Genomic DNA, 10,000 nt, shown 5'->3' with positions numbered 1-10,000 from the left:
TCATGCACTACGGCCAATTCAGTTTATTTAATTCGCCTATAGCGCATGTGTTTGGACTGTGGGGCAAACCTGAGCTTTATAGTAATAATATATTTCACAAAATACTGTAGTTATTCAAATAAGTATCCAAGAAAATGAAAATGAAAAGGACTTTATTTTCTATTTGGACCTTGTTGAATATACTATGAATGCACAATATTAGGGCCCAATCCCAATTCTACCCCTTAGCCCTCGTTTTGCGCGTGCACGCCAAGGGGTAGGGGTGTCCCAATTCTCTTTAGCTTGAAGGCGTAGGGCTAAGGGGAAGCGGTGAATAGCCCTTCGAACGAAGATTTTTCAGGACCACACCTGAAACCAAGGGGTAAGAAAATTCCCAGAATGCACCAGCCACAGCGGCAGTATTGCTGAACCCGGAAGTAAGGAGATCCACAAATTGGTATTTTTTGTTGTTATTACGAATTTTTACTACAAACAAACACTTGTTTTAATATATTCATAACTGTTTTCGTGTTTTACCGTCATGCTTTAAAAAAAGAAAACGCTAAAAAATAACCGCTAAATTTCGCAGTCTATAATCTCTATTAAATAACTCCTGTACAGCAGTTCCACAGCATTCTGACACTCGAATACCCTTATGTCTAGTGGCTGTCAATTGGCATTTTACCGTGTCTGCTATAACGTTAATGTTGTTTTTGGTGTGTTTACATTGATGAATATGGCCACTGTTTAATTACACAGTAGAGTTACGAACTTATTGCCACATTAGATCGTTATGATAACATAATATATGCCGTCAGTGATCTCCTGAAGATAAAAAACAAAACATAACACAACTGGAATCACTACAGCAGTCGCGATCGTCTGATCTCACATAAAGCAGGAGATCGCGAGGACATATGATGACGTGTGCAGGTGCTGTAGTGCTGTCCCAATTCTTAGGGGTAAAATTTGAAGCCCTTCCCCTTAACCCTCGGTTGTAAGGGCCAAGGGAAAGGGGTACAAAAATAGAATTGGGATTAGGTCTAGATGTTTTGCAGATATTTTTAAAGGGTCACGAAACACCAAAACACATGTTTTGAGCTGTTGACAGTCGTATATGTGTCCCACACTGCTAAAAACACTATTAGGACACCTATATTTAGCTAAAAAGTGTAAATTGGTTGTTTTTTGCGTTATTTCAAGCAAATTCGTACTTCCGGTTTGAAACGAATTTTTGAAGCTGCGTCATGGTCATGACATAATAGCGTGTATTCCAGCGTGCAGACTGGACGTCTGTGCCAGAGTCAGTCTTATTACGTCTTACAGTGTGATGCATTAATGCATGAGTAAGGCATGGCTCAAACCAATCAGCGCGCTCTATTGTGCAACTTCATTAATATTCATAACTGTCACCGTGTTTAGACGACAGAGACGCCACGTTGTGTTGGCAAAACAAGCGTGAAGTGTTGCTTTTATAGTTTGCTGCCGTTAAGTTTTGTTTTCATTTTCTCTCTGTGAGAGCTCAGCTGGAGTCGCGTGGATTAACAGTGTACGCGACGCGCGACAACAATAACTTACGTGTCTAAGGAGGATTATTGTTTACCTGAGAGCTGTTCTCATCTGCAAACGCTGAGATCCGGATTCGCTTGTAGTCTTCTCTTAATAAAGACGCGGCTCTAGTTGCTGGTGATTGTCCTGTCTCTACAGATTTGGTAAGTGAGCGACCAGTGCTCTTTGTTTATTCAGTTTGTTCATATCGAACTATGTTAACCATTGCACCGAGTGTAAACATGTTAGCACCACAACCAAACTTTAACCTTGTGTAGGGTTTTTACCGCATTTTGTGACCGGAATAACACACGCGGCTTTCTGACGCTACCTGCCGTGTGCATCTAAGTTTCCGGGAAATGCAGAGGTTTTTTTCTCTCATTCGCCGTGCGGTATCAAACATTGCATGAAAAATACACGCTTAGAGCAGATCCTCGAATCAAATATCTTGTTTGTCGCGAGGGACATGAATGAATTCCCTGAATCAAAGAGCCAAACTGCAGTTAAAGTCCACCATTTAATAATTTGGCAAATAATTCGACTACAGATGACCATGTAGGTTAAACACCATCACTTTCTACTGTGTGTGTGTGTGTGTGTGTGTGTGTGTGTGTGTGTGTGTGTGTGTGTGTGTGTGTGTGTGTGTGTGTGTGTTTTGACTCTAAAACTCGCGCGTGCCCAAATAGACACTCCCACACCATCCCACTTTAGTTCCTCCGACACTCCCCCTAAACAGAGCTAGACACGCCCACTTTTCTGACTTTTTCCAAAGTAGAGGTGTGAAAACACCCTGCTGAAATGAGGAGGTTTCATGGCCCTTTAAACTCCTATTGGCTAAGCTAATGTCGATTATCAAATTTTTTTCTGTCTGTGCGTCTCTGAAATGAGTTAATTGACTATTTAGGCCCAATCCTAATTCTACCCCCTAGCTCAGGGGTCACCAATCTCGGTCCTGGAGGGCCGGTGTCCCCGCAGGGTTTAGCTCCAACTTGCCACAACACATCTGCCTGGATGTTTCAAGTATACCTAGCAAGACCTTGATTAGCTTGATCAGGTGTGTTTGATTAGGGTTGGAGCTAAAATCTGCAGCACACCAGCCCACCAGGAACAAGTTTGGTGACCACTGCCCTAGCTCTTCCCCTCACCGCCTACTCCTTGTTTTGTGTGTTCATGGGAAGGTGGTAGGGGTGCCCCAATTCTCTAGCTTGAAGGCATAGTGCTAAGAGAAAGGGCTAGATAGATAAAAGAAAGACAGATTTTTCAGGAGCACACTCAAAACCAGGGGCTAAGAAAATTTCCCAAAATACACCAGCCAAGGAGATGCTCAAATTAGTATTTTTTTGTCATTATTACATTTTTTTTACGACAAACAAACACGTTTTAATATATTTATAACTGTGTTCGTGTTTTACCGTCATGCTTAAAAAAAAATTTTTTTTCAAAAATTAATAAACAACAATAAATTAAAAAAATATTAAAAAATAAATAAATAACAATAAATAAAAAAATATTTAAAAAATAAATAAATTAATTAATTAATTAAAAAAAAAAAAAAAAAAAACGCTAAATTTTGCTATCTATAATCCATAATAATAACTCCTGTACATCAGTCCTACAACATTCTGATACTCGATTACACTGAAACATCCAGTTAGAAAAGTTTAGTTCTGGGAATGAGCTTTGTACAGTGTCCGCTATAACGTTAATGTTGTTTTTGGTGTGTTTACATTGATGAATATGGCCACTGTTTAAATACACAGTGAAGTTACGATCTTATTGCCACATTAGATCGTTATGATAACATAGTATATGCCGTCAGTGATCTCCTGAAGATAAATACCAAAAAATAATGCAGCAGTCGCCATCGTCAATCTCATATAAAGCAAGAGCTCACAAAGACACATGATGACGTATGCAGGTGCTGTAGTGCTGTCCCGTTTCTTGCGGGGTAAATTTTGAAGCCCTTCCCCTTCACACTCGGTTTGAAGGGCCAAGGGGAAGAGGCAGGGGTACAGAAATAGAATTGGGATTTGACCTTAATTTACAGGTTAATTTGAGACTTTTGTTTCCCATAAGAGTTAGCTTCTCACAATGAACTAAAATTCATGTTTGTTCCTAGATAGAAGTTTTTTCTTTAATATTTTTATCTAGTGCATAAAGTTTTGTTCCTCGCCAATGTCGCCACTGGCTTGTTTGGTTTGAGACTTGTTGAGCTACACATCGATGGATTTGCTCTTCAGTGTTTGGACTTTCAGCAGTGAAAATTAAACCACACTGAACTGAACTAAACTGAACTTCAACTCTGAAAACTGGACTGATACAGTTTACAGCTACTATAATGTTCTATGTTAAGTTGCTTTGACACAATCTACATTGTAAAAGCTTTAGAGAAATAAAGATGAATTGAATTGAATAAGGCAGGCACTAGGACCCAACAGGAGGCTGCTTGGGAGTCATTATTGTAAAGATGAAAGATATATAGAGCAGATACAGCATTAAACTTTCTATGACATATGTCACATTCAATAAATACATTTTCTGACCAATATACCAAACAAGACTAAGCATTTTATGACATAATTGTATGTTATTTGTGTATTTTGTTTTCATTTTCCTAGTCTAATGTGAATCAGTTGTGTTGCTGGGTGGGCATGAGGACCTCAGGGAGCCTGTTAAGCCTGATTTATACTTCTGCGCCAGGTGACCAGCGTAACTCACGGCGCAGGCAACGCATGTGGCTGTGCATTTATACTTCTGCGCGCCGTCTCTGTTGGTCTGCATTAACACTTCCGAAACGCTAGTTGGCAGTGAGGTGTAAATCTTCCTCTGTGTCGAGTTTCTTCGCTGCATTTTTGCTTTTCCTGAACACTTCCGGGATGTACAAGTGGCTCAAACTCGCTCATTTTGAGGCAGGAACCGGTGGACGTGCAGCAACTTTAACTATGAGGTAAACACAAAACAAAACTTTCCATCCAGAGCTCCTTCACAGGACTCCACACTTGTAAACAATCGCTACATTGGGTTCACGCCATTCGGGCGGCTCTCGGTCCCGCCCCGACTCGTCAGTACTACCAAGCCGACCAATCACAGAGCTTGCACTAAACGTTGTTGCGACGTGTAGTTACATTTTTTGAAAGGTGCACGTCAGTGACGGCGACGGCCATGACGAAGGGCTATGCGTCAGCGCCGTAGCATACGCCGGTGTTTGACGCAGAAGTATAAATCAGCCTTTAGTCGGCAGAGACTGTATAGTGCTACACAAGTGACTGTTTAACCTCATTAATTTTCCTTCGCCTTAGTTTCTATTTCAGAGGTTGCCACAGTGGAATGAACCACCAACTATTCCATTATATGCCCTTCCAGTAGCAATAAAAAATTTACAAAAAACCTGGATTATTCTGATTAGTCACGTTGTACTGCTATTATTTTTAACAATATTGTATTCCAAAACTTCATCTAAAACATTTAAAGGAAACCATCAAGTACTTTTTGAGATGTTAACAGATTTGTGTGTGTTGAGCATCAGTTAAGACAATGTTAGCACCTGTTAGCTTTAATTGTGGGAAAAAACTGGATCATTTTGAGCTTTTCTCAGCTAATTTAAGCTTCCATGTTTAAAATGATTTTTGGGGCGGATCAAAATCGGTGACATAGCGCAAAACTGCAAAGATGATGCGTCGGTTTCTCATTATTATTCATAGCTGAGTTTTCTAATCCTATGAGAAGAGCCGGCTTCTTAATTATTCATGACTGTGCGTGCTTTCCGAAGGCAAGGCAGACCTGCCAGTGCCAAGCTGTGAGATCCTACCTTGATGACTGGGTGAAACCGCATCAACGAACCCACAGCACACAGTATTTAGCCGTTCATGAAGGGTTGTATGTGTTTGTTTCCATGATTCAAGAGGTTTGTTGCATGTTTATCCCTCACGATGCTGTCAGGGCCAATACAGCAAAGTTGTGTGTGTGCTGCAAGCATTTTTGTCGGGAGAGCAGTACGAGTATGGTGGACTTTGTCTTTTATCAGGAGTTCGTTTACATTTAGACACATCGCCGTGCAGCTGTGTTTGCTTAAATCCTCCAGGTTACCAGCAGGGCTAATGGTTAAAATAGACAGGGCAACAGACCTGCTGCATTCAGATGCTGGGATTGAGGGAAAAGTCCTCATTCAGTGTTTATATAAACAAGATTATCTTTATAATGATATAAATTGTGGTTATATGTACACTGAAAAAAGCAGAACTGTTGCAAACAATTTGTTTGTGTTGAATTTAAACAAATAAATTAAGTTTAGTAATGTTCAACTTTATTTGTTTGTTTAAATTCTGCCCAAATAAATTATTTACAACCTCTTAACATAAAGAAATTGAGTAAATCCAAGGAATCATCTTTGAATAATTTTTTTCAGTGTATATGAAATCACAAATAACAAATGTAGCAGGGCATTAAATTACTGTTTATTTCTTAGCATTTTAACTTTGTAAACTATAAAATCATGAGTCTCCTCACGGTTTGCGTCTCTTTTTGTGAGCTAACTGACAACACTGGTTCGCTCCCCTCCTTCTCCCCTGCTCTGCCGGCTACGCCCACCCCTGCCTCTGATGGAGGAGCGCCACACCCTTTATGATGCATCTTTTAAAAAAATTCTGAGGTAGACTTAAACTAAAAGTGGGGGGTGTCATGACCCTTTAATAATAATAATGATGGTAACAATATTAGGCATAATGTAAAATTCTTAAATATTGTGTCCAAGAAACAAATAAACATTAACCAAAGGAGACATAGTGTGTAAATAAAACACCCAATAGAAAATCTTTATTTTTAGTAAGTAAATCAATATCTCCACTATGACAAGAGTTCATCATGTATTTCAATACCTATTATTCTGAGTTACATTTCTGGCCGTAGAAGTAACATTATATCTGCGGATGGCTGACTTGTGTTCACTCACTGAACTGATTCTTAATGCCATTATAGATGTTTTGCCAGAACTGTTAAATGATTTACGTGTACTCGCACATTAAACTGAGACAGGAGAAGATATCTGAACTTGATGTCTTCCAGCCTAGTCGTAAACATTAAAAGTAGCTTATTTCAAAGTTATTTCAGACGCTTCTCCTAAAATTCAGTAGAAGAATAAAAATAGTCTAAACAGTTGATGTGCAATATGCAGGGTTCTTACACTTTTTCCAACTTCAAATTCCAGCACTTTTCAAGCACTTTCAAGGTACATTTGTATGCTTTTCCAGCACCTAATAACCACGGTTAAATGCGTTTATTTATATTGTATGTACTTTTTTACATTTAAATCTATTGTGCTATTTTAAAAAACGAAAAATTGTTGAGCACTTTAGAGCATGGATTTATTGGGATAGTTCACCCAAAAATGATTAAAAAATAAATTTAAAAAAGTTTAGTTATTGGATGAAGTATACTTTTAAGTTTGGTCTCTTTCTACAAAAGTTGATATCTCAAAAAATGAGCTTACAGTCAGATTTTGTTAGGGTGTAGTACCAACCTTTCATGACCAGTCGTTCATGATATTCATGCTTCATGTGCATTGCTATTTTTTCTTTACAGTCATTGGATTGTCGTTTCAGGTTTAAAAATATGTCTATAAAAATCTGACTTAAAAAATTAAGTTGTCTTAAATTTCAGACGTTCAATAATCAAGTTAAGAAATACAAATTCAAAACATTTCTAATAGGACATAATCAGTATTATTAACTTACAATTGTTAATAATTCAATTTAACACAATTCAAATTCAGATTGTTTCGGCTTATAATTAGCTCCACAAATGCGCGCATTCGGTAAACATTTTGCAGTGAAAACTGGTCGCACGACAACAATTTATGCACTCGCACAAATGCTCCCAAATATATTTGGGATCGCATATTATATATGTAGGTCACATAGACAAAATTAAAACATATATATTGAGGTCACAGACAAAATTGTGCACGTATGCAATCAAAACAGTCACGATTTCAAGCCCTGCAAATTCAAGCAGGTTCAAGCACTTTGTCCAAAATCCAAGCACTTTTCTAACCTTGAAAACACTATATTAAAAATCAAGCATTTTCCAGGATTTCCAGCACCCGTAAGAACCCTGAATATGTGTATAGCTTGAACAAAGAGTGATTAGCAGCAGAGATTATTTGATTTGAGTTCATATTTCATATACATTTTGGGCTGCGTCTTTTATACCTCGTTTAGAAACTAAATAACACACCTAAATATTCAATTCAATTCATCTTTATTTTTTATAGCGCTTTTACAATGTAGATAGTGTCAAAGCAGCTTCACATAGAAGATTAAAGTGAATTCAATGAGTGTCAGTTAAGATTTCAGAGTTTAAGGGTGCTTTTACACCTACACTTTTGTTTCGGAACGCGTCTCGATTGCCCAGTTAGCGCGGTTCATTTGGCATATTTGAACAGGGTAATCGCGCTCTGTTCCGCGCCAAAGTAATCGCTCCGAGATCGCTTGAATGAGGTAGTCTCAGCACGATTGAAACGAACCCTGGAGCGGTTTGATTACAGTGAGAAAGCGATCCGATCCGAGCGCGGTTATATCACAGTGTTTTATGGATATGTAATAGGCTTACGACTATATGAAGAGAGAATTATGAGTATGGCGGGAAGTTTCGCGAGTCTCCGGATGCCCGCAAACGAGTGATGATCTCCCGGTAATCTCACGTCTCCCTCCCGGTCCTCAAATAGGCTACGTCGTGCACCCTTCTCACCCCTCCCCACCGCATCTCTCCTCAGACACATCGCGTGCGCGCACCCTGTCAATCACCACCAAATCACCACCTCTCCTGACAGCTGAGCGGGACGCTGCAAAATAAACCCTGACACTCTGACCAATGTAAGGAGAGTTTACTCACACATGACTTGTTTTAGCGCTTTTGGTCCGATTAGAAACTTTGCAGTGTGAAAGCGAACCGCTCCAAGAGCAAAGAGCAACAATGTAACAATTGTAATCTGTTTCGGAACAACTGAATCAATTCACAGGTGTGAAAGCACCCTAAGAGTGCTTTCACATCTGTGGTTTGTTTCATTTGGTCCGGACCAAGGGCAATAAATGATACATTGTTGCATTTTCTACCGTTTTGGGTCCTTTTCACACTACACTGACTGCTTTGGTCTGAACACGATGAAAAGGACCAAAATGCAGTCATCAGACAAAATCCACATCACTCATTGGCCAGATGTTGTTGAACAGAGTTCCTAAACTGCTTTTCGATTGGTCAGAATTAACATGGAATGGAACTCCCGCAAGTGAACAAACTAGTGTCATGAGAAATGTATTGTTTGGCTGTGCTTGTACATGCCTTTGCACCTTCAACAGTGTAGTGAGACAGCGAGGGCACCTTTAAAAAAAACTTCCACAGTATTCATTCATTCATCCATTTTCCTTCGGCTTAGTCTCTAATTCAGAGGTCGCCACAGCGGTATGAATCGCTAACTTATCCAGCATTTGCTTTACACAGCGGAGGCCCTTCCAGCTGCATCCCAGTGTTGGGAATCACCCATACACTCTAATTCACACACATACACTACGGCCAATTTGGTTTATCCAATTGACCTATAGCGCAGTGGAGGAAACCGTGTTGCCCTTTCTACAGTATATAAAGTATAATACCAGTACACAATATACAGTATAATAACAGTATATAGTGCTCTACAGTATAACCATCTACAGTATAAAATTGTAATGCAATAATGTGCACCTTTGGTAAACCTCCTTTGAAGCAATAACTATTGTTAAAAGCGCTAGAGAAATAAACTTGAATTGAATTGAATATATAAGGGGTGGCACAGTGGCTCAATGGTTAGCACTGTCACCTCACAGCAAAATGGTAACTGGTTTGAGTCCCGGCTGAGTCATTTGGAATTTCTGTGTGGAGTTTGCATGTTCTCCCCATGTTGGCCTGGGTTTCCTCCGGGTGCTCTGGTTTCCCCCAAAGTCCAAACACATGCGCTATAGGTGAATTGAATAAGCTAAACTGGCCATAGTGTATGAGTGTTTGTGAGTGTGTATGGCTGTTTCTCAGTACTGGGTTGTGACTGGAAGGGCCTCCGCTGTGTGAAACATATGCTGGATTAGTTGGCGGTTCATTCCGCTGTGGCAACATCTGATATATAAGGGAGTAAGCTGAAGGAAAATGAATAAATGCATTGAATGTAAAGATCTGCAGTTCAAAAGATTCATCAGCTACATTTTAATTACCAACAGTGGACAAAACGATTGCAAACCACTAATTGCATAATGATAGTTATGTCATCTGCCTTTGAAATCAATTGTTATTTTTACCATTAAAATGAGTTGCTGTCGTTCATGCTTCATGTTTTAAGTTTCCTGAGTTACGAATGTACAACCCCTGAGCAATAAAACTTTCCTCTGGGTATGTGTGTGTGTGTGTGTTTGTCTTTCCTCTAGCTAAACTTTTGACTCGTAAGGACAGTTCA

General features: G+C 39.4%; 1 protein-coding gene across 2 annotated transcripts in view; it reads right to left on the bottom strand.

Annotated features, from left to right (window-relative positions):
* Window positions 1-10,000, bottom strand: part of col27a1a (collagen, type XXVII, alpha 1a) — a 229,348-nt gene that overhangs the window by 99,392 nt on the left and 119,956 nt on the right. The window lies entirely within an intron of this gene.

Source organism: Danio rerio, chromosome 21 (assembly GCF_052040795.2).
Source record: "Danio rerio strain M-AB ecotype USA chromosome 21, GRCz13ab, whole genome shotgun sequence".
NCBI classification, from domain to species: domain Eukaryota; kingdom Metazoa; phylum Chordata; class Actinopteri; order Cypriniformes; family Danionidae; genus Danio; species Danio rerio.
This window is presented reverse-complemented; position numbering and strand designations above follow the sequence as displayed.